The following is a 23,632-nucleotide window of genomic DNA, read 5'->3' on the forward strand; positions in this document are numbered from 1 at the left end:
CATTGAGAGTAGTAGAACAGAAAGCTCAGAGGCAGAAAGCTCAGATTAGCCAACGCAGGGGTGACATAGAATAGGGGAGAAATAGGGGGTGGGACTTGCCTTAGAGCAAAGCCATTATCTAGGGAATACTGCATTCCTTTGTGTCTCTCTGAGAATATGGAATAAAATTACTTGGTAAGAACTTTTATTGTTTATCTGATTCTTGGCTGCCGCCGTGGGAGGGATCGAATTCCCTGAAGCCTGACATAGGCTCAGGTTGTATCTATGTGAAAATAAAGCATATATCATAAAGACTCCAGTCTTCACTGGGCCTCATTTTCCAAAAGGAAACACAGAGAAGCTTTAATCATTGCTCCTCCATGGTGATCCGCAAAACCCACTCCTATGTTGCAATATATAAAAAGATCCCATTGTCCCCATGAAGAGCAGCATGGGGGAGGATGATTTTGAGTCAACGGACACTCCCCAGCTCAATAGTTAAGTGTGACGTATTGTGCGTGTACTTACTATTAAATAAAGAGGAGTTTGGATTTGATCTCACATTTTATCACTACCTGAAGGAGTCTCAAAGCGGCTAACGTTCTCCTTTCCCTTCCTCCCCCACAACAAACACTCTGTGAGGTGAGTGAGGCTGAGAGACTTCAAAGAAGTGTGACTAGCCCAAGGTCACCCAGCAGCTGCATGTGGAGGAGTGGAGAAGCGAACCCGGTTCACCAGATTACGAGTCTACCGCTCTTAACCACTACAGCACACTGGCTCTGAAGTAGTTAGGCCCTTAGGTGCTGTTGTTACTGTCACCTGCCCTCATCTCTCTCCCATGCCTGCTGGATAGTACACCTGAGTACTACAGTTCATGATGGAAGGGGCTGGATGAAAAGAATGGAGAGAAATGGGTTGGATAAACTGTTGCAGCTGGGCCTGGCACTTGAACAGGGGAGTCAGGGTTGTAGCCTCAGTTGATAGGCTGCTGTCAACTCTAGTCATTTAGAGTGAAGGGCTTCTAAGATGGAGACTGGACATCACACTCTCTGTATGTTCCCAGGTAGTGGACCATGGCTAGATCTACACAGCTATTAAAAAAACAAAACAGCAACGCTCTGAATACGCTCTGCAAAAAAAAAACTGCTGTAAAGCTCACAATTGAAAATACCATTGAGTTGTGATTTCAGCTCTACAGCGCCATCTCGTGTCACAATGTTATAACGCATTTATAACGCTGTATTTTGTAGCTGAGTCCCATAACCCACTTCAGAGGGTAAGCATGTTCGCAGCTGCTGATTTCAACAAGCTAAATTCACTTTGCTCTCTATGGTAGGGCTCACCAGTTTTTTTGGACCAATGGCCACATTTTGAAGTTTCAGACAGTGCTGGATGCTGCTGCTATGAAATGGCTGCCGTGGGGTGTGTGGCCTAACACAAAATGGCTGCCATGGAGAACATAACACAAAATCTGAGAGACAATCTTATGCTTATCATAGGAATTCAGCTATGTCCTGATTGTGGAGATCATGCTTTGACGGTGTTGTTATCTAATAATAACAATACGGTGGCCACATCACTCTCACACGTATTTTGCAGAAATTGTATAGAAGGTACTTGCAGATTTGTCCCATAACTTTCATTCTGGGAGGGATAGAGACGTAATATTTTTTTTTATACAGGAAAGCTCAGAGTCTGGAGAAACCTGTACAGGTGGACCAGTGAAAGCCCATGGGCTCCAAGTTGGCAACCATCATCATGGCTAAATCTTGCTTACACATCTTGCTTAGATTTCCATCCTAAGAGCATAGGAAGGGAAAGGGCCCCTAGGTTCAGTCTTCAAGTAGGGCTGGAAAGGACTCCTGCCTGAAACTTTGGAGAGCTTCTAACAGTCAGGGTCAACAAAACTGAACTAGATTGATCATTGGTCTGATGGATCATTCGTACAAGCGAGCTTCCTGTGTTCCTATGAAGCTGCCTTGTAGTGAATTGGACCATTAGCTGAACTGGTCCAGTATTGACTACAGGCTGGCAGCAGCTTTCTGTGGGCTTAGACTGAAATCTCCCTTTGCCCCTGCTCCCTGGTCTTTCATGGAGATGCTTTGGATTGAACCTGCAGGGCTTCTGTTCAGTGGGACTTTGGAGCAAATGCCCAGGGCCCCACTTGGCAGGATGGAAGATCCACCAAACACACTAGGGTTGGCTTTGGAATCCATATTTGGAAGCAAGTGAAGTTCTGACTGCCATCATCTAAACAACTCCTCTCCTCTAGAGTCCAAAATGTCCTAATAGACACTACAGTGGTACCTTGGGTTGCAGACGCTTCAGGTTACAGACGCTTCAGGTTACAGACTCCGCTAACCCAGAAATAGTACCTCAGGTTGAGAACCTTGGTTTTCGAACAGCCTAGTTCTCGAACGTTTTGGCTCCCGAACGATCAAAAACCGGAAGTAACTGTTCCAGTTTCCGAACGTTCTTTTGGAAGCCGAATGTCCGACAGGGCTTCTGCGGCTTCCAATTGGCTGCAGGAGCTTCCTGCAGCCAATCAGAAGCCACACTTTGCTTTTTGAATGCTTTGGAACTCGAACGGACTTCCGGAATGAATTTCATTCGACTTCCAAAGTCCGACTGTACTGAGTTAGCTGAACCTGTGTACAATTTTTTTTTTTTTTTAGTGAAGTGAATAGGTGAGCATTAACTCTTTGGAGTGTGTTGCAGACATGCAATTCCCTGTTAATTCAACTTCCATTAAAGTGTTTAAATCCACCATGCATAACTACCTCTGTTCCCCCCCTCCATTTTTCTTTTCCAAATGTTATTTTTATCAGGCATATTTAGCAGAGTCTTGTAAATGCTGCTGAGTAGTGGCTCACTTGGCCCAGAGAAGCATGTAACTATAAATTGAAACACGATGCTGATAATCAAGGCCTGGAGAATGTGTTTAGTCTACTCTTGGGTGGATAACGAGAATGTATATTAGCAAATACTTTTACAGGCAATGGTAGATAATATATTAGGAAAAAGTTTTCAGCCTTAAATACTTTGATATCTATAGACATTTATTTTAATTATGTTAAGGAAAGGAAATAAAACTCCCTGTAACTGCTAATAGGTTTTTTTTTAAAGCAGTCCTTGCACATTGGCAAAGATTTAATAGGCAAATGGTTAAAAAAAGAGCTAATGGAAATAGTCCCCCTCCCCCACCATAGAAAGGACAAGGATGCTGTTGGACAGTTTTGTTAATGGGACATTGTCAGGCTTATTTTCTGTGTAGGTTCAAACAGAGGACTGAGGAAATTCTTGGTGAGTAGCTGCTGGAAATCTTGTTCTCCAAGTTGGTAATAGAATGCAACCTCACGCCGAAAGAATGTTGCAACCTGGATTTATGCAACAGGGAATGAATCCAGACCTTGTGGCATTTTGTGGGTCTACTCTGTGGCATTTGGGATGATTTACTGTAGGCATGGAGACCCCACCTTAGGCATACATCCCCAGTGCAGTTTGCAATACAAAAATGGGGAGATTTTACTATATATATATATTTAAAAAACAACAGCTCAGTGCAGATGGGCAGAACAATCCAAAGCATTGATGCACAACCCTGTTCTGGACTTTGCCTGGCTCTGCTTAACTCTCAACTGGGGACTTTCCCATTGTTATTGTGTGTAGGTGGAGAAGCTACTGATTCTTTCCCTTTGAACTTTTATCCAAAATGCTATCACCTTTCTGGCACTTGCAGCACTTATGTCATATCCTCACAGGTTCAGCCTGGGATTTCTCCCAGTCTGCTCTGTCTCTCACCGTAGACAAGAGCATGTCTGTCATGACTGCATAATGCGCACAGAGATGGAAAGGGAGAAGGGAAGTTGGCTTACTCCTCCCCCATCAATCTTTCAGTCTTCTTAAAAAGTTTTTTTTAGCTAATTCCTTATGGGGTCGCTTCTAGGTTTTGTCCAAAGCCTTGCAGTTCTGTCTGTCTTTCTATCTATGCAAAAAACAGATAGAGCCAGTAGCAAATACAGTTGTGCCTTGGTTCTCAAATGGAATCTGTTCCAGAAGTCTATTTGACTTCCGAAGACGTTCAAAAACCAAGGCGTGGCTTCCGATTGGCTGCAGGAGCTTCCTGCACTCAATTGGAAGCTGCGTAAGCCGCGTTGGACGTTCGGCTTCCAAAAAACATTCGCAAAACGGAACACTCACTTCCAGGTCTGCGGCGTTCGGGAGCCAATACGTTTGAGTCCCAAGGCATTCCAGAACCAAGGTACAACAGTATTCAATGAACTATGGCTAGCACACAAGGGAACAGAACAGCAGTTTCCCCTGCTATATCACATACTGCTTTTTGTTAAGCCTCCCCAGTCTTCAGGTGCTTTTCATAGGGCATAGCAGGGGTCAGCAAACTTTTTCAGCAGGGGGCCGGTCCACTGTCCCTCATACCTTGGGGTGTGTGTGAAACTATATTTTTTTTGAGGGGGGGGGATGAATTCCTATGCCCCACAAATAACCCAGAGATGCATTTTAAATAACAGGACACATTCTACATGTGAAAACACGCTAATTCCCGGACTGTCTGCGGGCCGGATTTAGAAGGCGATTGGGCCGGCCCCAGCCCCCAGGTGTTAGTTTGCCTACCCATGGCATAGAGGACTGTTGTTTTGAGAACTACAACGCCAAAGGCCCACCCTTCCCTGCCCCCTGTCATATGGAACTGGTTGCAAAGTCCTTTGGATCACAGCCCAACCCATTTAGTTTTCCTTCTTTGCTCTGAGCCAATAAGGGCGCATTGCACGCCTTTGCAGGTCTTCTGCCACCGTCTGCAAACCTTTCAGCTCCAGATTCCAAATGCTTTTATTGGCAAAGCACAATGACTGTAGGTTCGGGAACTCCCTGCCTTTTGTGGGATTTGCAGCTCCTAATATAAATGTTAAATAGAACAGCTCTGGCTGAAGTTGCAAGAGCTGGCACGCTTTGTCTGTCAGGTGCATTTTCCTGCGAAGGATGCAATGTCAGGTGGTTATGATGCAAATTGAGACGCAGCCGCTGCAATGTTATCCAGGAGCAGCTTATTATTATTTTTTGTAACAGGAGACATGCTGCGGGTGACCTAAGAGTATAAGGCCTTATGAGAAGGGACTGTGTTGTGCCAAAAGCTTATGGATCTGTAGGTGTTTTGCTGCGAGACAAAGTCTACCATTGGCAATAACCTCTAATGAGTTTGTCTGCAAGCTGCTTCAAATCACCTCCCACGTCCGTTCCCTTTTGTTATGATCCACCCAGATATATGGCCACACAGGTTCTTACTCCTTCTTGCTCACTCATTTTCGGCTGCCTCATTTGCTCCACACGTACACCATCACCTGGCAAAGCTTCTTTTCAGATGGGTCTCTAGCAAGCCCATAGCCAGACCTGCATCCCCTCCACATGTTCTGTTTTTACAGGGACAGTCCCAGAATAACAAAAGTCATTCCGGCTTCTGATTTGATCCCAGAATGTCCCTCTTTTTCCTGCATCTCCAAATCTGAAGGTGGAGGCCAGGGATGGGGGACTTGTGGCCCTCCAGATATTCAAATAAAGCTTCCTTCACCCATAACCATTGTCCATGGCACCTGCAGTTAGTGGGAAATGAAGTCTAACCACATCTGGAGGGCCACAGAGTAGAGAATATCCTGGACACTGGCAGAAAGAATAGCTCTCTGTTGACGTTATAGATGGCACCATTCCTTTATACCAGTATGAACATATGCTCAGGGGCTGTCCAGCTATCTATATAATCACCAGTGACATTTTTCTAGAAAAAGAGGTGCTGGAACTCACCATGAACACCTCCCTTGTTCTCTTAGAATGGCAATGGCACCCACCTGGGAGGTGCCAGAACTGAGTTCCAGCTGAAAAAAACCACACACCCTGGTTTTTTGACCACATGCATAATTGGCTTGTTGGGCAGGCTAGATAGGGCAATTGCTTCTGCAGTCCTGAAGATTCTGGATTGCCACCAGTATTGTTGAACAGTCTGTATGAGGCCACGGAGAAAGATTCCTGGAGCCTTGTTTCGAAACATTGGCATGCCACCCTTTCCCTCACAAAGCCAGTTTGACTAAAACATCGGTAAAGCAATGAATCCCACTAAAACACTTCAGTAAAAGTCGGCCATAAAGCAGCAAATAGTGCGCAGCAACACATTAAAACCAAAACAAGCGCAGAGAGACCTGTACCTGCCACCCCTAACTTTATTAATAACTCTCAGCTCTATATTTTGCTATCGATTCGCTTAGGTGTGGCTGCCTCAATCCTAAATGAAGCCCTGGGCGAAGGGATGCGGTTAAACAGATTGAAGCTGATTGGAGACAAGATGGAGGTGATATAGTTAATCCAAATGCTTTTGGGAGAGTTGGAATGCCTGCTTTGGGTGGAGCAACACTTACTCCATCAGAGCATGTTCAGGGCCTTGGGCTTCTTCTAGACTCTGCTTTGCTCGTGGAAAAACAGATAGCAGTGTGCTTTACCTGCTGTACCTATTGCATAGGCCCCAGCCTCTTTTTGGAGTAGAAGGGTTACACCTGGTTGCTCTGCAATTTGTGCAAACTTAAGGATTGACTACTGCAAGGCACTTTCACATGGGCCACCCTTGGAAGCTGTAGCTACTGCTATGGCCTGCTTTCTGATCCATAAAGTAAAGGTAAAGGTACCCCTGACTGTTAGATCCACTCGTGGACAACTCTGGGGTTGCAGTGCTCATCTCACTCTATAGGCCGAGGGAGCTGGTGTTTGTCTGCAGACAGCTTCCGGGTCATGTGGCCAGCATGACTAAGCCGCTTCTGGCGAACCAGAGCAGCACACGGAAACGCCATTTACCTTCCCGCCAAAGCGGTAGGTATTTATCTACTTGCACTTTGACGTGCTCTCAAACTGCTAGGTGGGCAGGAGCAGGGACCAAACAACGGGAGCTCACCCTGTTGCGGGGATTTGAACCGCTGACCTTCTGATTGGCAAGCCCTAAGCTCTGTGGTTTAGACCACAGCGCCACCCGCGTCCCATTCCTGATTCATGTTGTTGTTTAGTCGTTTAGTCGTGTCCGACTCTTCATGACCCCATGGACCAGAGGACACCAAGCACTCCTGTCTTCCACTACCTCCCGCAGCTTGGTCAAACTCATGTTCGTAGCTTCAAGAACACTGTCCAACCATCTTGTCCTCTGTTGTCCCCTTCTCCTAGTGCCCTCAATCTTTCCCAACATCAGGGTCTTTTCCAGGGAGTCTTCTCTTCTCATGAGATGGCCAAAGTAGTGGAGCCTCAGCTTCAGGATCTGTCCTTCCAGTGAGCACTCAGGGCTGATTTCCTTCAGAATGGATAGGTTTGATCTTCTTGCAGTCCATGGGACGCTCAAGAGTCTCCACCAGCACCATAATTCAAAAGCATCAATTCTTCAATGTTCAGCTTTCTTTATGGCCCAGCTCTCATTTCCATACATCACAACTGGGGAAACCATGGCTTTAACTATACAGACCTGATTCATAGAGCAGGGCAAAAGCATGTAGCAGGTCACTGGTTTGGGGGGCAACGGCACTGGCTGCTTATGCCCAGTTCAAAGTGCTAGTCTTGATCTTTTATTGCTCTTAGTTGGAGACTTCCCCTCTCTGTATGAAGCTACCAATCCCTTGTAAGGCAGAGTCACTCTGCCAATGGGCCTGGTGCCTGATGCCAGCTCCCCGTAGACCATGTCCCTGGGGAACCTGAAATCAGGATTGTGTCCCCTGCTTCCTTGTGTGACCCATCCAGGGTTGGACAAACTTTCTGGCCTTCCTTTCTGCTTGAGACAGTAAAATGCCACCTTGCATGTGAGTTGACTTCCACTCAATGGATTGCAGGTTGTGTAAGGCTTGCTTTAACGCTGCAGAAATTCACCAGGTGCAGCCCTCATTGCATCTCTATGCCGGGAGAAGAACTACCTACTGAAGTTCCACCTGACAGACAGCTGCTGGAGGTGCAGAGCCTCAGTCGGGTGGGTGGGTGAGATACAGAAACGGTAACTGCAAGAAGAACTGCAATTATACTTCATTTTCTTTTGTTTTGAATTGCAACAAACTGAGCTCGAAAAGTTCAGGACAGAGCTCGAAGCATCGGAGCAGACGAACTCTGTTAATGATTCAAAATGGCCTGTGACCTAATTTTCTAAGCACTTGCTTGGGTGGGAACTGCAGCGATGTCAACAGGGCTGGATTAACCATTAGGTTACATACATGAAACAATGCAGAATGCCAGCCAAATGTTGCTGTGGGAGTTTCTTGCTGGGGAAAGTACGCTGGGCACCTTTAAAATGCAGCACACCTTAGAACATGTGAGCTATTATTTCATCATGTGGTTTGGGGGTGGCAGAAAGTGGAGAATGTGGCCCAGCTCCTGCAAAACACCCATAGAGCTCTGCTAGCACGTGGAACAGCTCTACTCTTTTTTTTAATTCTGCTTCTGCAAAATTTCCTTACGCCCTTGGCAAGGAGATGTCTGCCAAGTAGGAGAATACGACAGAGGGGTTTCTCATAGGTTTCAACATGATCAACAGCTTGATATAGTTAGAGCAGGGTGGCTACCCTGTGGCCTTTCAAATGTTCTTTGACACCCACCAACTCCAGCCAGCATGGCCAATGGTTAGGGATGATGAGAGTTGTGGTCCATCAGCTTATGGAAGGCTATAGGTCTCCTCATCCCTAGATTAGGGGCTCGGATGTCTTCTCTATGTGGAAATTTTTTACTGCAGGAAAAATATACTGTTATTGCATGGGGGAATGTGGTAGATGTTCGTGAAATTATGTGTGGAAAAAAGTGGTGGTGGAGAGAATATTCATAGGTGTTGATGGCAGGGTCCTCTAGTGAAAGTGATTGGTGGGAAATTCAGGGCAAACAGATGAGAAGAAAATATTTATCACCATGCACAATTAGAGATGGGAGGGGAATTTGATGTAGTTTGCACACAAACCAAAAACACGACCAGAATTTGCGCTTCCCTGAATCTTGCAGTGCAGTTCTGCAGTCAAGTAGTGTGTACAAAAATGCATAGACAAGGGTAAAGTGTGCATACATTAATGAAAATGGCCTACAAAAATGCAGGATATTACAGGAAGTTGCTTTTGCAAAAAAAAAAAAGTGTATATTAGACGAAATTTGCACTAAAATGCTGGTGGATTTTCAGGACTTTAAAAACAAACAAACTCAGACACAAGGAAATGTGGACAACTGAACTTAAGATTGGGTAAAATGAGAAACTGAGATTGTTATATCAACTTCTGGAATTGGCTATGAGAAACTTTCAAAGAGGATTAGGCAATTTCACGGAAAAGATGTCTGTTGTTAGCAGTCACAATGACTATAGAAAAGCCTCCCTCTTCAGAGAAGGTATGTCTTGGGGTGGGTTGCTGCCTTCATCTCCTGCATGTGGGCTGCCTGGAGGCATCTAGTGGACCATTCTAAGAAGCAGAAGGATGCTGGGCAACTTGTGATTTGATCTGGCAGAGCAATTAGCAGGGTTTAACATGCATCTCCATGCCCCAAAGAAATGCATTACCTGGGGGTTCCTGCATATCAAGTGTTTGTTGAAGGTCACAGAGGCCTCCTGAAAAGTTGGCAATCTAATTTTGGGGTCTCTCCACCAAGCACTTCTGCTGTGAATTTTTGGGCTCATCTGCATCATTTTTTGGACAATTCTCAGCTGTCCTTTAAATTACTGCCCTCCCACCCTCTCCCTTGCCCGTCCCCGGCCAATCCAGATTTCCACAAACTAGGGAATCTCCAAAAAGGAGAGGTTATGAGCCTGACAAAAATGTATGAAAAGAGCCTTGATCTCCTGAGGAATGTGAACATTATTTTGCAAGGTTCACAGTCTCACTTGAATGCAAGTTTTGGATGGATACTGTCAATTTGTTCCTTTTCCTCCGAAAAAGCTACAGCAGCGTTCCTCAGACTCCAGATGTTTTAGGCGTACAACTCCCATCAGCCCCAGACAGCATGGACTGAGCTATAGTGCTATGCTGTTGATCTTACAGATTTTAAAGGATTGATATAAAAGAAAGATATGAAAACTCATTGTAGCATTTTTATTGCACTGCTTTATAGTAATTCATATCAGAGATTGAAGCCGTTTGTGTTTATCAGATTCTACCCAGTGCATAGAGACCTATGTGGGCCTGTGTACACACTGCCATTTACTTTGGCTCCAGAGCACTCCCACAGCTGGTGCTTGAAGCTGTGTATACAATACACATCTATCTTGCAATTTCTTGGGAAATACTGATGGCTGATACATTTCTTCAGAGGTGTACTTAGGTTTCCTTGTGTCCTTGGCTAGGAGATGTACTGGTGCCTCTGAAGCCGGGAGAGACCATGGACCAGAAACTAAAAAAGTTTGCTTTTTGCCACCTTTTGTGCTCCACCAGTGACTTCCTCAGCGGCCACTGGGGTTGGGTCTCCCCACCCTCTGTTAGTTTGTCTGCTTGCCTTCCTGCCTCTCTTTCTCCCTCCGTCCACTCACTGTTTTCCCTCCAAGCTGCCAGAGTAGAGCTGTGATTTTTGCATCTCCCTTGGCCAATCCTAGGTATGCCCCTGCATTTTTTCTACAGCCAGCTTCCATCTGATTTGAAAATGTACACCGCGGTTAAGCTGAGGTGTGCACATTTGAGACAGATGTTGCACATGTACAGATGACACACACGTGCAGATGACAGCTTCACAAATAGGAGTTTGGAGGGGGTCGTAGGCATGGGGAAACCAAACAGGTAACGTGCGTTGGGTGAAGATATCTCCATCCCCTCTCAGATGTATACAGCAATGTGCAAATGTGACTTGAAATGCAGAGAAGGCGAGGAAATGACCTCACTCTCATTTTAAGCCATTAATATATACCTAGCCTGTGTGAAAAGGTTAAGTATACTGATACGGCGCTATCATTCAGAAGTGAAGGGGCCTCCTGTAATCTTTAGGGTGCTTAAATTCCACTGAAATTATTTGGATATGTTGTTGTTGTTGCTTAGTCGTTTAGTCGTGTCCGACTCTTCGTGACCCCATGGACCAGAGCACGCCAGGCACTCCTGTCTTCCACTGCCTCCCGCAGTTTGGTCAAACTCATGCTGGTAGCTTCGAGAACACTGTCCAGCCATCTCGTCCTCTGCCGTCCCCTTCTCCTTGTGCCCTCCATTTTTCCCAACATCAGGGTCTTTTCCAGGGAGTCTTCTCTTCTCATGAAGTGGCCAAAGTATTGGAGCCTCAGCTTCAGTATCTGTCCTTCCAGTGAGCACTCAGGGCTGATTTCCTTCAGAATGGATAGGTTTGATCTTCTTGCAGCCCGTGAGCCTCAAATACTTCTATGTATTCAAATTTATGGTGTGATCCAAAGAGTTGTAAAAAATATTATAGAATATCAAAATGCGCATATATTACTAAGCAGATTTCGAGCGTAGAGGGAAGCCACCAGACACTTCAATGATTATATATGATACTACTGTTGAGCTTCATTGCATTTCCAATTAATAGCCCACCCGGCCAGGTTACCTGTGTGAATTTCTGCTGCCATCTTGGCAAATCTATCTACTTTATGGGTTGCAGACATCCCTACCCAGCACAATTTTTAAGCAGCAATCTCATGGGCCAATTACTCATCTGTTTTTACAAAAATGTCGGAGTGATTTTCTCTGGACGTACTATGCATAATGGACAGTACCATAGATAATCTGAATCGAACCACAAATGCACATTCTGTGGTCCCTTGGGATGCACACTGCTGGAGTTACTGCGGATATCACGGTCTGAGGTGAGGAAAAAGCTTTCTCTCTGTGTTGCAGGGTCTCCAGGCTGAGCCAGACCACGCTCATATTCCAAGTTTGATTTGAAGCCTGGAGAAAACTGAAGAGGAATCGATTACTGCTCTATCCCTTCGAATTGCGATGTCTTTCAATCAAGGAATGCGTTGGCAGCAATTGCATCCTTTGCTAGCAGCTCCAGCTGGAATAACTTGTAATTTGCTGTAACCCTGAATGTTGCTGTAACTCTGAATGTTTTATATTTTGCATATATATGCATGCACGCTTCTGAGCCTGTTCCACCATACTCTTGCAAGGATATCATCGGCTCCTGCATGGATTTATTCAAAAAAGAAAAGGTTCCTCTATGGAACATTGCCCCAAATTTTAATATCCTTGTTGCATCTGTTAGTCAAGGAATGTTTTGGCAGTGACTGAAGTCTTCACTAGTAGCTCCGAGTAGAATAACTCATTTATCTATTTATATTTATTTCATAAAAAAATTATATCCTGCTTGATTGTAAGGCGGGAGAGAACCTCAAAGCGGTTTACGAAAAGAGTAAAGTGGCAGAATTATCCACAAAAACAGCTATTCAAAGAATAATTAAAACCAAAGCTGATTAAAACACTTGTAAACATACTACATATCTGGGTAGGCTTGCCTTGTAAGATGGTTGCTTCTCCTTTCACCACGGTGGTTGGAAGGAAGCACAATTATTTTGCACAGATATATCCTGCGTGAAGCAGTTTGCAAACCGTAAAACACTCTGAAAACCACAGTTATCACTGATACATAAAAAGAAGCTTGTTAACCTGTTTTGAACACAGGTAAACCACCGGACTGACTAAGAAACGGTAGCGTTTTATGTCCTCCAAGACATTTTAAAACAATATGCTTTGCATTTCCCCCTTCAGAGCCTTGGAAGGGCGGTGTGCTGACATAACAACTATCCACACAGGTGCTCCCTTGGAGATTGCTTTCCGTCTGTTTTTATTTAATATATACAAATTTAATTACATTTTATTGCTGCTGTTTTTAATTGGCGCTGGTAGGAAAGAGCCTCCCGGCCACGCACCGAACCCAACGGGTGTGTTAAAAGAAACGCCCGAGGCCTCAGCCCAGAAAGAAAGAAACATACTTAAATCCCATTAAAAATCAATGCAACTGTAGTGCCTGCATAAGCAGGATTCATGTTGTCATGGTTGTGTCTTTTATAAAGAGGACTATCCAGACTCCATTAAAATCCATGTCCAAAGGGGAGGGGAAAACACCACTGGCTTTATGATTCAATTTTCTTTGCAGCGCGATATTCTTCACCTTCATTGTTCACTCGAGTGCTGCCACAAGTCGCCACAGGATAACAATTGAGTCATGTAGGAAGAATGTATACTTGTGTCGACCTATGAGCCACATACAATTGTTGGGAGTCGATCCAAAATAATATTCAGCACAACAGATTCCAGTTTGCAGGAATAAAGGCTTGATGTGCGACCATTTTAGTCTTCTATATTCTTGGGCGCCCCTATGGTCTATTTGGGAGGGTTATAGCTCAGTGGGAGGGTGTAACATGCAGAAGGCCCAAGACCCAACCCCCACTGTCAAAAGAGGGGGTGGGGAAGCTCAACAACTCTGTCCAGATTTTCACTTTAGGGAATATAGGCAACTCTAGTATAGGGACAGATCCTGAAGCTGAGACTCCAAGACTTTGGCCACCTCATGAGAAGAGGAGACTCCCTGGAAAAGACCCTGATGCTGGGAAAGATTGAGGGCACAAGGAGAAGGGGATGACAGAGATGGTTGGACGGTGTTCTCAAAGCTACCAGCATGAGTTTGACCAAACTATGGGAGGCAATGGAAGGCAGGAGTGCCTGGCGTGCTCTGGTCCATGGGGTAATGAAGAGTTGGACATGACTAAACAACTAAACAACTAAACAACTAAACAACTAAACAAGAACAACAACAGTATAGGGAAACTTCCTATGTCATTCCATAACTTCATAGACTGGCGCTGGGGTGGCAAACCTATGGACCTACAGATGTCGATGGACTCCAATTCCAATCAGCCCTAGTCAACATGGTCAATGGCCAGGGATGATGGGAGTTGTGCTCTAGCAACCTGGGGAAATGGGGGCAGGTTTCCTAACCCTTATTCTAGCTTCACAATGAAGTTGAGGACAACTAAGAGCATCTTATAGTTGCAGCACATCTATTCTGGCAGAGTATTGCACGTGAATATATACATTTGCATGTTACTTACAAATCCCCAAAAGAGAATACAGAAATGTGGGAAATTTGCTTTTTCACAGTACGAACATTCTTGGTAAGGCCTGGTAAGATTAAGTTGGGAGTTGTGTCCAGACTGTGAGCTCCTAACTGCCTACTTCTGCTCTAAACTATTAGTGTTCAGTTTTGTAAGAAAGATCTAATTTGGATGACCAGGTGTCTTCCGAGGCGAGATTGACAAAAATCCATGGATTCTCACAAAAATCCTGTTGCTCTGGGGATGCCACAAGCTGGGATGGGAATGGGGATGAATTTGAATCTTGCTTGAGACAGGTTCTATGACTCCCCTGTGCTGATAGCAGGCAAAATACCTGCTTGTTATTTTTTGTTTTGATTAGTCCAGATTTTGTTACTGAAATTTTGGAGTATGAGATGAATAAAGTCTAAGAAGGGATATCTGGATCTCTACTCACATCAACTGCCATATTCCGATGATCTTGGTCAAAATGATATCAATCATAATATTTCCAGGTTTCCTTCCTTCCTTCCTTCCTTCCTTCCTTCCTTCCTTCCTTCCTTCCTTCCTTCCTTCCCTTCCCTTCCTTCCTTGAAAAAATTATTACAAAGTAAGCCAGAAATAGAATTGCAACCTTTTCCCTATTCACCCCTCCCTTTTGGTTTTGCAACCATGACAGAGTTAGTGTGAGCCGCACACAATTTGAAATGAACTGTTACTATGCATCTTGTATTATGAGTTGATCAGACAGTGTAATGGTGTACAGTGGTACTATGGTTTAAGAACAGCTTAGTTTATGAACAAATTGGATTAAGAACGCTGCAAACCTGGAAGTAGGTGTTTGTGTTTGTGAACTTTGCCTTGGATGCAGAACATGTTTTGCTGCCTGTTGAGTATGTTCCATTTGTAAATTGAGTCCCCCGCTGCTATGGGAATATTTGAGGAATTATTGTATTTTAATCTTTTGTTGGAAGCCACCCAGAGTGGCTGGGGAAACCCAGTCCGATGGGTGGGGTAATAATAATAATAATTAGAAAGCACGCCTTGGTTTAAGAACGGACTTCCGGAACGGATTAAGTTTGTAAACCAAGGTATCACTGTATTTGTATAATCTTTGAAATGACAATACTTTAATTTGTGGAGAGGATTCAGAATCTGGCTTTTGTAGGTCATTGACTTACAGTCAGCTAGCATCTATTTCCCATAGACTTTTTTGTCTAGACAAATAATTAAGGAATTGATTAATGTCAAACTCTTGACACCTGAGACTATCCCTCACTCCTAACCTCCCCCAGTGTTACTCAATTCTTGCTTAGCAAATTAGAATTATGAATGGTGACTTGGGAAGGAGTGAAAGAACCATTCAAAGCAAGACTGGTCAACCTATATTCCTCCAGGTGTTGTAGGACCACCTCCCATCATCCTTGACCATTGGCTATGCAGGCTGGGACTGATGGGATTTGGAGTCCAACAACATCTGGAAGGTCCCGGTAGGAGTTTCATTAAAGTTTACTATAGTTCAGTGCTGGCGTGGTGATATACAGTATCTGTATATGCAGTCAATGAGAGGCTTCCTAATCACCTATTTCAATCGTTAATTACAGACGTTTCCCATTTGTAAACAGGGAATGACAACATAGCCTATCTTTGTGCAATAGGGATAATTGAAATAATCACCTACTCCTATCTTCATCTCTCTCCATGATGAGCACCAGGTATAGACAATCTCCCAGTAGACTAAAGTGGCACCATGTAAAGCAGGAAGAAATAGGCACATGCTTTTAGAACCCAAAGGCATGTGCATGAGAATTATCTGCCTAGCAACTCAGAGCCCACATTGCTTCTGATCTGTATGCATGTAAATTTTATATTTACAGAAAACCCCCCTTCTTGGGAGAACCATGAATATTTCTTCAAAGGTGCAGGTGTACAGTATGTACATAAATAGATTATTATGTGTTAAAAGATAGTAATGATCAGTCTAGAGAAGTTCAGTTGGTCAATGTGCAGAACACTTCATATCATCGTTCTTTTTACCCCAGCGTACAATAGTGGCCAAAATTGTGGAAACCTTTTGGAAAAAGTGTATTTCTGAGGTTTGGTGGCTCATAACACTCCTTTTTTGCTCCATTTCTTTAATTTTTTTTAAAAATTTTTTACAAGCTCACGAAAGGAAAGAACACAAAAAACCCAACCAACTTGATAGCAATCACACAACACACTGACAAATGTCCTCCTCTCAGCTCCAGTACATAACATCAAGAGCTGAATCCTACTGTGACGTGATTGAATCATTGCCAAAACAAGATGACACCTGATTGGCTCTCTAAACACTCATGCTCATCGGCTACATACAAATGGAGAAAAGCTACTGCATATCAACTTAAGCAAGTTGTGCTTCCTTTTTCTGGTTATTTGGCTATAACATTTATTTTATTTTTTTTAAATAACTTTTATTTTGCTTTAAACAGGTACATATAAACAGGTACATATACAGTGGTGCCTCGCAAGACGAAAATAATTCGTTCCGCGAGTCTTTTCGTCTTGCGATGTTTTTCGTGTTGAAAAGCACGGTCCGTCGCAACTGCGCCTCTTCAAGCGGCTTTAAAAAAAAAGCACAAGACGTTTTCATCTTGCAAAGCAAGCCCATAGGGAAATTTGTCTAGTGAAGCAACGCAAAACCGAAAAACCCTTTCGTCTAGCAAGTTTTTTGTCTTGCGAGGCATTCGTCTTGCGGGGCACCACTGTAAATATAGACAACCAACATTACAAAGGAAAATTCTTTAATAGTAATGGGGAGGAAAACTACAAAAACTACAAAAAATATCAAAGTACATGACACAGAACATAAGCAACTATGGGAAAGATAAAAGAAAAGAAAAAAGAAAAAGGAAGATGAGCCAAAGCAGGAAAGCTCATCTATTGTACACTTCCGTCAAGCTCACAACAGATCATTATTCTTATCAATTAACTCTATCCGCATTCCAAAGGAATCCCTCATCTTGGTATCAGGGAACATTTCTCTATGCGGTATCATTCTAAACATAACCAGGTCTTTCTTGCAGAGCCCTTGTCCCCTAAATAATTATTTAAATATTCCCATTCTTCTTTCACCAATTTTTTAGGTTGATCTCTTATTGCATCTGTCAGCTTTGCGAGCTCCAAGTACTCGCACAATTTGACTACCCAGTCCTCTTTAGTGGGTGTATTTTTATCTTTCCAGTGTTTTGCCACTATAACCCTTGCTGCTGACGTTGCATACATAAATAGCCTAGTTTTGTTTTTGGGAATATTATCTGAAACCATTCCTAGTAAAAATTCTTCCGGTTTCTTGCTAAACGTAGTTTTTAATCAATCTCTTTATCTCTTCATAAATCATATTCCAAAATCTTTGTATCTCTAGACAGGACCACCACATATGGTAGTATGTTCCTATCTGTTCCTTACATCGCCAGCACTTGTTATTCAAACATTATAACATTTTATAGAATACAGATAATTGAACAAACTTTGTTGCATTACATTCTTCATTAAATTATTTTCCCATTGATATATAATTTTATGGTATGAATTAAAAAAAAGTGGTGTTATGAGCCATCAAACCTCAGAAATACCCTTTTCTCAAAAAGGGCCACTAATGTAGAAGAATGCCTCTTTACCATGGCTTTTGACACCCAAGTTGTATATTTTTTATAATCCAAGTAGTTTCTCTCATAGTAAGCTGTTTTAATCTAGTTTTTTGTAACATTGTGTTTTAATTGTTGTAACCCACTCTGGCCGTTAGGGTGAAGGGTGGGTAATTAATAAAAATAATAAAAATATGAATTTGTGGGAATCCAATCAACCTTGATTTCTTAATCATGGAAAGCATGGAAGTTACCAGGCCTCATACCACCTTGAAACATGGAAGAACTTCATGATGGCTGGAGTCATGCGATGCGTTCCTCTTTCTAGCAATGTTGCAGTATATAAAAGTGGCCGCATGTCTGAAAATATCTAACTCCAATTAAGAGCCTTGACACTTGGGTGACCCTGCTGCAAATGGAAAGAGTTGCCCTCTTTGTTCTAGCAGGGAGATCTGCATGCTCAGGTTACAGATGCCCACCCTCACTGCGATGCTCCTCCAGACCCGATTAAGCTTATGAATATGTAGATAGATCTCCGTATTGCTAGTAGTGACGCTCTACCAGACCTAGGCCAGGGTCACACTCTTTGCTGGAATTTGATAACAGCCCCAGAGATATGAATGTGGGGTATATAATTATGCATGTTGAACTGCTCTCATTTTTGGGGGAAAAGATTGATTTCCCTATAAGGGGCTACATTCTGGATGAGTGGGAAGCCACAAGTTACTTGATATTGCACTGCAATATTGAAAAATTCCTACGCTTCTTGGAAATGAATGTAAATAGTCGAATGTGCCTCTTTTAAGAGAGAATTTCACTTCCACCACAAATGTAACTATGTTTATTTTCATATCTATGCATCTGTATCTACATTCCAGACACCACATTGACCTCACAGTTTGAAGCTGTATTCCAGCAGCTATACTTTGTATTATTATAGTTGGATAGCCAGATCTTTTCTCATGCGTGTATATATCCTATATAAGTTGCCGCTTGCGGCCACTGACTGCTCATTACGAGGCTCCAACACTGATGTAAACTTAAGTTTAGCTAAAATTGCTCTTTGAGTTTAGAGTAAAAAAACAAAAACAAAGGTATTTCCAGCCTTCCTTAAGCACCCAGGAGCTGCTCTTATGCTATTTGGGTTTGCTGTGAAAGTGAGCGGCCATCAAGAGCCCTTGATCTGCTTAGGCCCATTGTGGTACAATAAGAAGGCCTGCAACTTCCTGTTCAGTAACATGCCCTCTCCACAAAGGCTATGAATTTGCTAGAACACACACACACACACTCATGAATTTTGATGCATCATGTAACCATCTAGCATTATTACACTGGCCAAATCCTTACAGGTGATTTCACTTTCTGGAATGTTGCCTCTGGTCACATGACCAGTCTAGAGCGAATGGATTTGTGGTTTTTTTAAATGAAGGCATAGTTCAACAAACAAGCGTTGGCTGTTGCTCAGTAGGAGGGACCCAGGCAACTTCCGGTGAAGGTTTTAATCCTTGTAACTTGATAGCACACTTTTGGGTCTGAGGACAGAATCTGTGTGCAGTCAGCAACAACTGGAATCCTCCCTTTCCCTCAATTAAATTGAGTACAATCCTCCCTCCAATTAAACACACGCAATTTGCCTTTGGCTCAAGTAAGTTGTTGCCTGCAGGCTCTTCCATACTTGTTGAGCCGCATGACACAACAACCAACTTCTCTAAAGTAAGGTTACCAGATTTTTTTCAATGAATTTGGGGACATGAATAATGAATAAGAAAGACATGTTCGGGACGTTGATGTTGCAGTGATGCCTTTCGGAGCAGCCCCATCCCAACCCCTACTTGCGTGCAAGCAGGATGGGGCAGGGATCTCTCAGGCAGCGCGATGCCTCCCTTCCCATCGGAGCAGCCCCAATCCCATTCCTACTTGTGTGCAAGCAGGAGGGGCAGGGATTCCTCAGCTGGGAAGCGAGGCTTCCCGTTGCCTAACTGAGAGATCCCCGCTCCGCTCCTGCTTGCACGCAAGTAGGAGTTGGGAGGCTGCTCCGATAGGCAGCGTGAAGCCTCCCTTCACAGCTTAGTTGCTGGAGTCAGGGAAGGTGGAGGCAGCCCGGAAGCTGCATCTTAGAGCCACCATCATATGGGGACTTCTGAGCAGCTCCTGAAGGCAGCCAGAGCCAACTGCTCTGGGCTGCTGAGACTGCCGCTGCTGCGTTTCCCGGGGACATTAGATGAAATCCGGGGACATTCCAGGAATGGAATTTGTCTGGGGACTTATTCGCAAATCCGGGAACTGTCCCCGGGAAATGGGGACATCTGGTGACCCTACTCTAAAGGAAGAGCGTAGGCGTTGCCTTCATCTGGATCCAATGAAAGTTGGACATTCTTCCATCTCCGCGCCTCTTGGTTGCCTGCAATGTGTCTCTTGAACCTCCCCTGCCCCTTTTCTATGTTAAAATGAGAGAATCTAATCTGAAAGCAAAACAAGCTTGTAACATATTGGCGAATGCACTTTGCCATGAAATCACTAGCAATTAAATAGCTCAGTCTAAGGGAAATATGAAAAACACACACACTGAAAGCCTATGATACCTGGTTGTTACTAAGAAAGCAAGGAGGCAAATTGAGCAATGCTAGCTGACATCTGGGCTCCCTGAAAAGGTGCTGGATTCTGTTCAAAGATTGGTGCTGTTGCGACAATGATTTGGCATGACCCAGCCTAAGACAAGTTGGGCACTTTTATGTTCTTATACATGTCTGTTCAGAAGGATGTTCCACTGAGTTAAGTATGTAACTCAAGGATGTAGCTGTAGCATACTGTAAATCCCATTTCTTTCTGTGGGATAAATGCTACAGCTGACCCTGTGCTGAAGGAAAAATATGTAGTCAACCTGAACAGGTTTATTGTATCTCTTCCCTTCCTTTCCATCCCCAAAGCCCCAAACAGAATCTTGTAAACTTTAAAGGTTTCTACCCTAGAGAGCCACTACACACACAAACACACACAATTTTGCATCAGCATGTGGAATAACCTCACATTCTGCCACATTATCAATAGCATACAGATTCTCCTGACTGTCTTTCCCCCTGTCATTAGTTAATTTTCTGCCCTTGACTATACCCTTCTCTAGCTGGAATATTTCTAAATATTCTGTGTCATCACAGCCACCCAGCTAAAAGGTGTGCATGTTTGGCTTGTGTGTCTCTGTGTGAATGAATTTCTGGGTATATATGTATTGTAGACTGGAAGAACAGATTGAACAGTTTGCGGATGGCGCTGTGGTCTAAACCACTGAGCCTCTTGGGCTTGCCAATCAGAATGTTGGTGGTTCGAATCCCTGCAACAGAGTGAGCTCCCGTTGCTCTGTCCCAGCTCCTGCCAACCTATCAGTTCAAAAGCACACCAGTGCAAGTAGATCAATAGGTACCACTGTGGCGGGAAGGTAAACGGTGTTTCTGTGCACTCTGGTTTCCGTCACAGTATTATGTTACACCAGAAGTGTTTCAGTCATGCTGGAAAGCTGTCTGTGGACAAACGCCGGCTCTCTCAGCCTGAAAGCAAGATGAGCGCCACAAGATGAGTCGCCTTTGACTGGACATAACCATCCAGGGGTCCTTTACCTTTTTATGTAGCATAGAGAACCAGGGGAAAGAATTCATTCCAAAGAGAGGGATAAGACAAGAGAAGAAATGAAGATGGCCTCTCTATAGTCATCTGGTAGCTCCTTGGATTGGCTGAGGGGAAGCATGTTCAGTTCGCTCCCCCTCACCTGAGATAATTCCTTTGCCTGCCTCTCCCAACCTTGTGACCTCCAGAGGTTTTGGACTACAACTCTTATCATCCCTAGTCATTGGCTATACTGGCTGGGGCTAATGGGAGTTCTAGTTCAAAAGCATTTCAAGGTTGAGAAAGGCTGAAATATGTGGGCCTGGGATGAGTACCTGTGCCAGGTGTATTCCCTGCCAGCACAAGGGAGGAAGAAATGTGCACACAGAGCCCTCAGCCAAGGCTTGGCTTTGGAGATTGTTTCAGCTACGCTAAAAATGTTGGCAAGGGCAGGGCCATTAGCAAGAGTCCTTAGAATCATAGAATCATAGAGTTGGAATAGACCACAAAGGCCATCGAGTCCAACCCCCTGCCAAGCAGGAAACACCATCAGAGCACTCCTGACATATGGTTGTCAAGCCTCTGCTTAAAGACCTCCAAAGTAGGAGACTCCACCACACTCCTTGGCAGCAAATTCCACTGTCAAACAGCTCTTACTTCCTAATGTTTAGGTGGAATCTTCTTTCTTGTAGTTTGGATCCATTGCTCCGTGTCCGCTTCTCTGGAGCAGCAGAAAACAACCTTTCTCCCTCCTCTATGTGACATCCTTTTATATATTTGAACATGGCTATCATATCACCCCTTAACCTCCTCTTCTCCAGGCTAAACATGCCCAGCTCCCTTAGCTGTTCCTCATAAGGCATCGTTTCCAGACCTTTGACCATTTTGGTTGCCCTCCTCTGGACACGTTCCAGTTTGTCAGTGTCCTTCTTGAACTGTGGTGCCCAGAACTGGACACACTCCTACGCTGCCCAGCCTCCCCATTTTGTCAGCACCTGAACGGACTCAAAGGGTGGCAAATAGATGAGCACGTGGCTGCATAGTGCACTGAAAGAGTGGTGGGAACTAAATTAGGGGCTTTGCTGTATTTCCCCACATTTTAGCAGTCTGCTGAACCGTATGTTGCTTGTGGAAATGGGCGTGGTGTTTGAGAACTTGGGAATTAAACATGGAAAAACAGAACAGCTTTTAGGGTGGTAAGCAGGGCTGGATTTAGGTTTGAGGAGGCCCTAAGCTACTGAAGGTAATGGGGCCCTTTATACAGTGGTACCTCGGGTTACATACGCTTCAGGTTACAGACTCCACTAACTCAGAAATAGTACCTCGGGTTAAGAACTTTGCTTCAGGATGAGAACAGAAATTGTGCTCCAGCGGCACGGCGGGAGGGGGGCCCCATTAGCTAAAGTGGTGTGTCAGGTTAAGAACAGTTTCAGGTTAAGAACGGACCTCCGGAACGAATTAAGTACTTAACCTGAGGTACCACTGTATGTCTAGCTGTCCTTTGTCAACAACAAATTGTCACTGTTTTTTGTGTTGAATATATGCTATATTGTAATTTATGGGCGTAATAGGTATCTCAAGCCATTTGCACATAACAAAATATGTATTTTATCAACGTAATTGTTGAACTGAAATACAGTTAAGAACAAGTATATTAATAGTGAAATACAATTAAGAAGTATATTAATAGTGAAATAATTATTAAGCTCTAACTTAAAATGATTGGGGCCCCATTACTTACATCATAGGAGCCTACACAACACAAAACACTGTTGCTGTATGTAGGTTTTATTTTATTTGTTCTTTATCTTTTATTTTGGAAATGTGCATCCAGTTTTTTTCCCTTTAATTTTTTTTGGTCCCCCCAATAGAGTGGGGTCCTAAGCTATAGCTTGTTTAGCTTATACAGTATACACATGGCATTGCACTGTAACTGAAGAGAGTTCAGAGCACTTTACTGAAGCATTTGAAAACTCCCACAATAGCCTGTGTAGAAAGAGCTGGAAAGAAGGAGGACAATAATTTCGTTCTTTGGACTTAGCTTTTCCTTCTGTTGACTGAAGCCAATGGCACCTCTGTCATTAGTTATTGTGTTGTGTTCCTGTTGTTGTTAATGGAACTGGGTGGAGAGAAGTTTGTGGCTTCTAAGAAAGAAACCATGACCTCTGTGGTTAGTAGACTTCTCTGCTCATAGAAATTCCCTATATAATGTAGAACTCTTGAGTTTCCAGGGTTCTGAATCATGCAGTGGGAGCCTAAATGGGTAAAGATGACTCCCCTCCCCAGAAGTCATTCTTCCAACTTGTGGAGGAGAAATTGTGGTGGGAGGAGTCAACAAACTCGTCTAATTTCTTTGCTCCCGCACACCTTGATTAAAGGTGGAAGTAGAATACTTGAATAAAGCTAT

The sequence above is a fragment of the Podarcis vaucheri genome, assembly GCF_965113315.1.
Source record: "Podarcis vaucheri genome assembly, chromosome: 8".
Lineage (NCBI taxonomy): Eukaryota > Metazoa > Chordata > Lepidosauria > Squamata > Lacertidae > Podarcis > Podarcis vaucheri.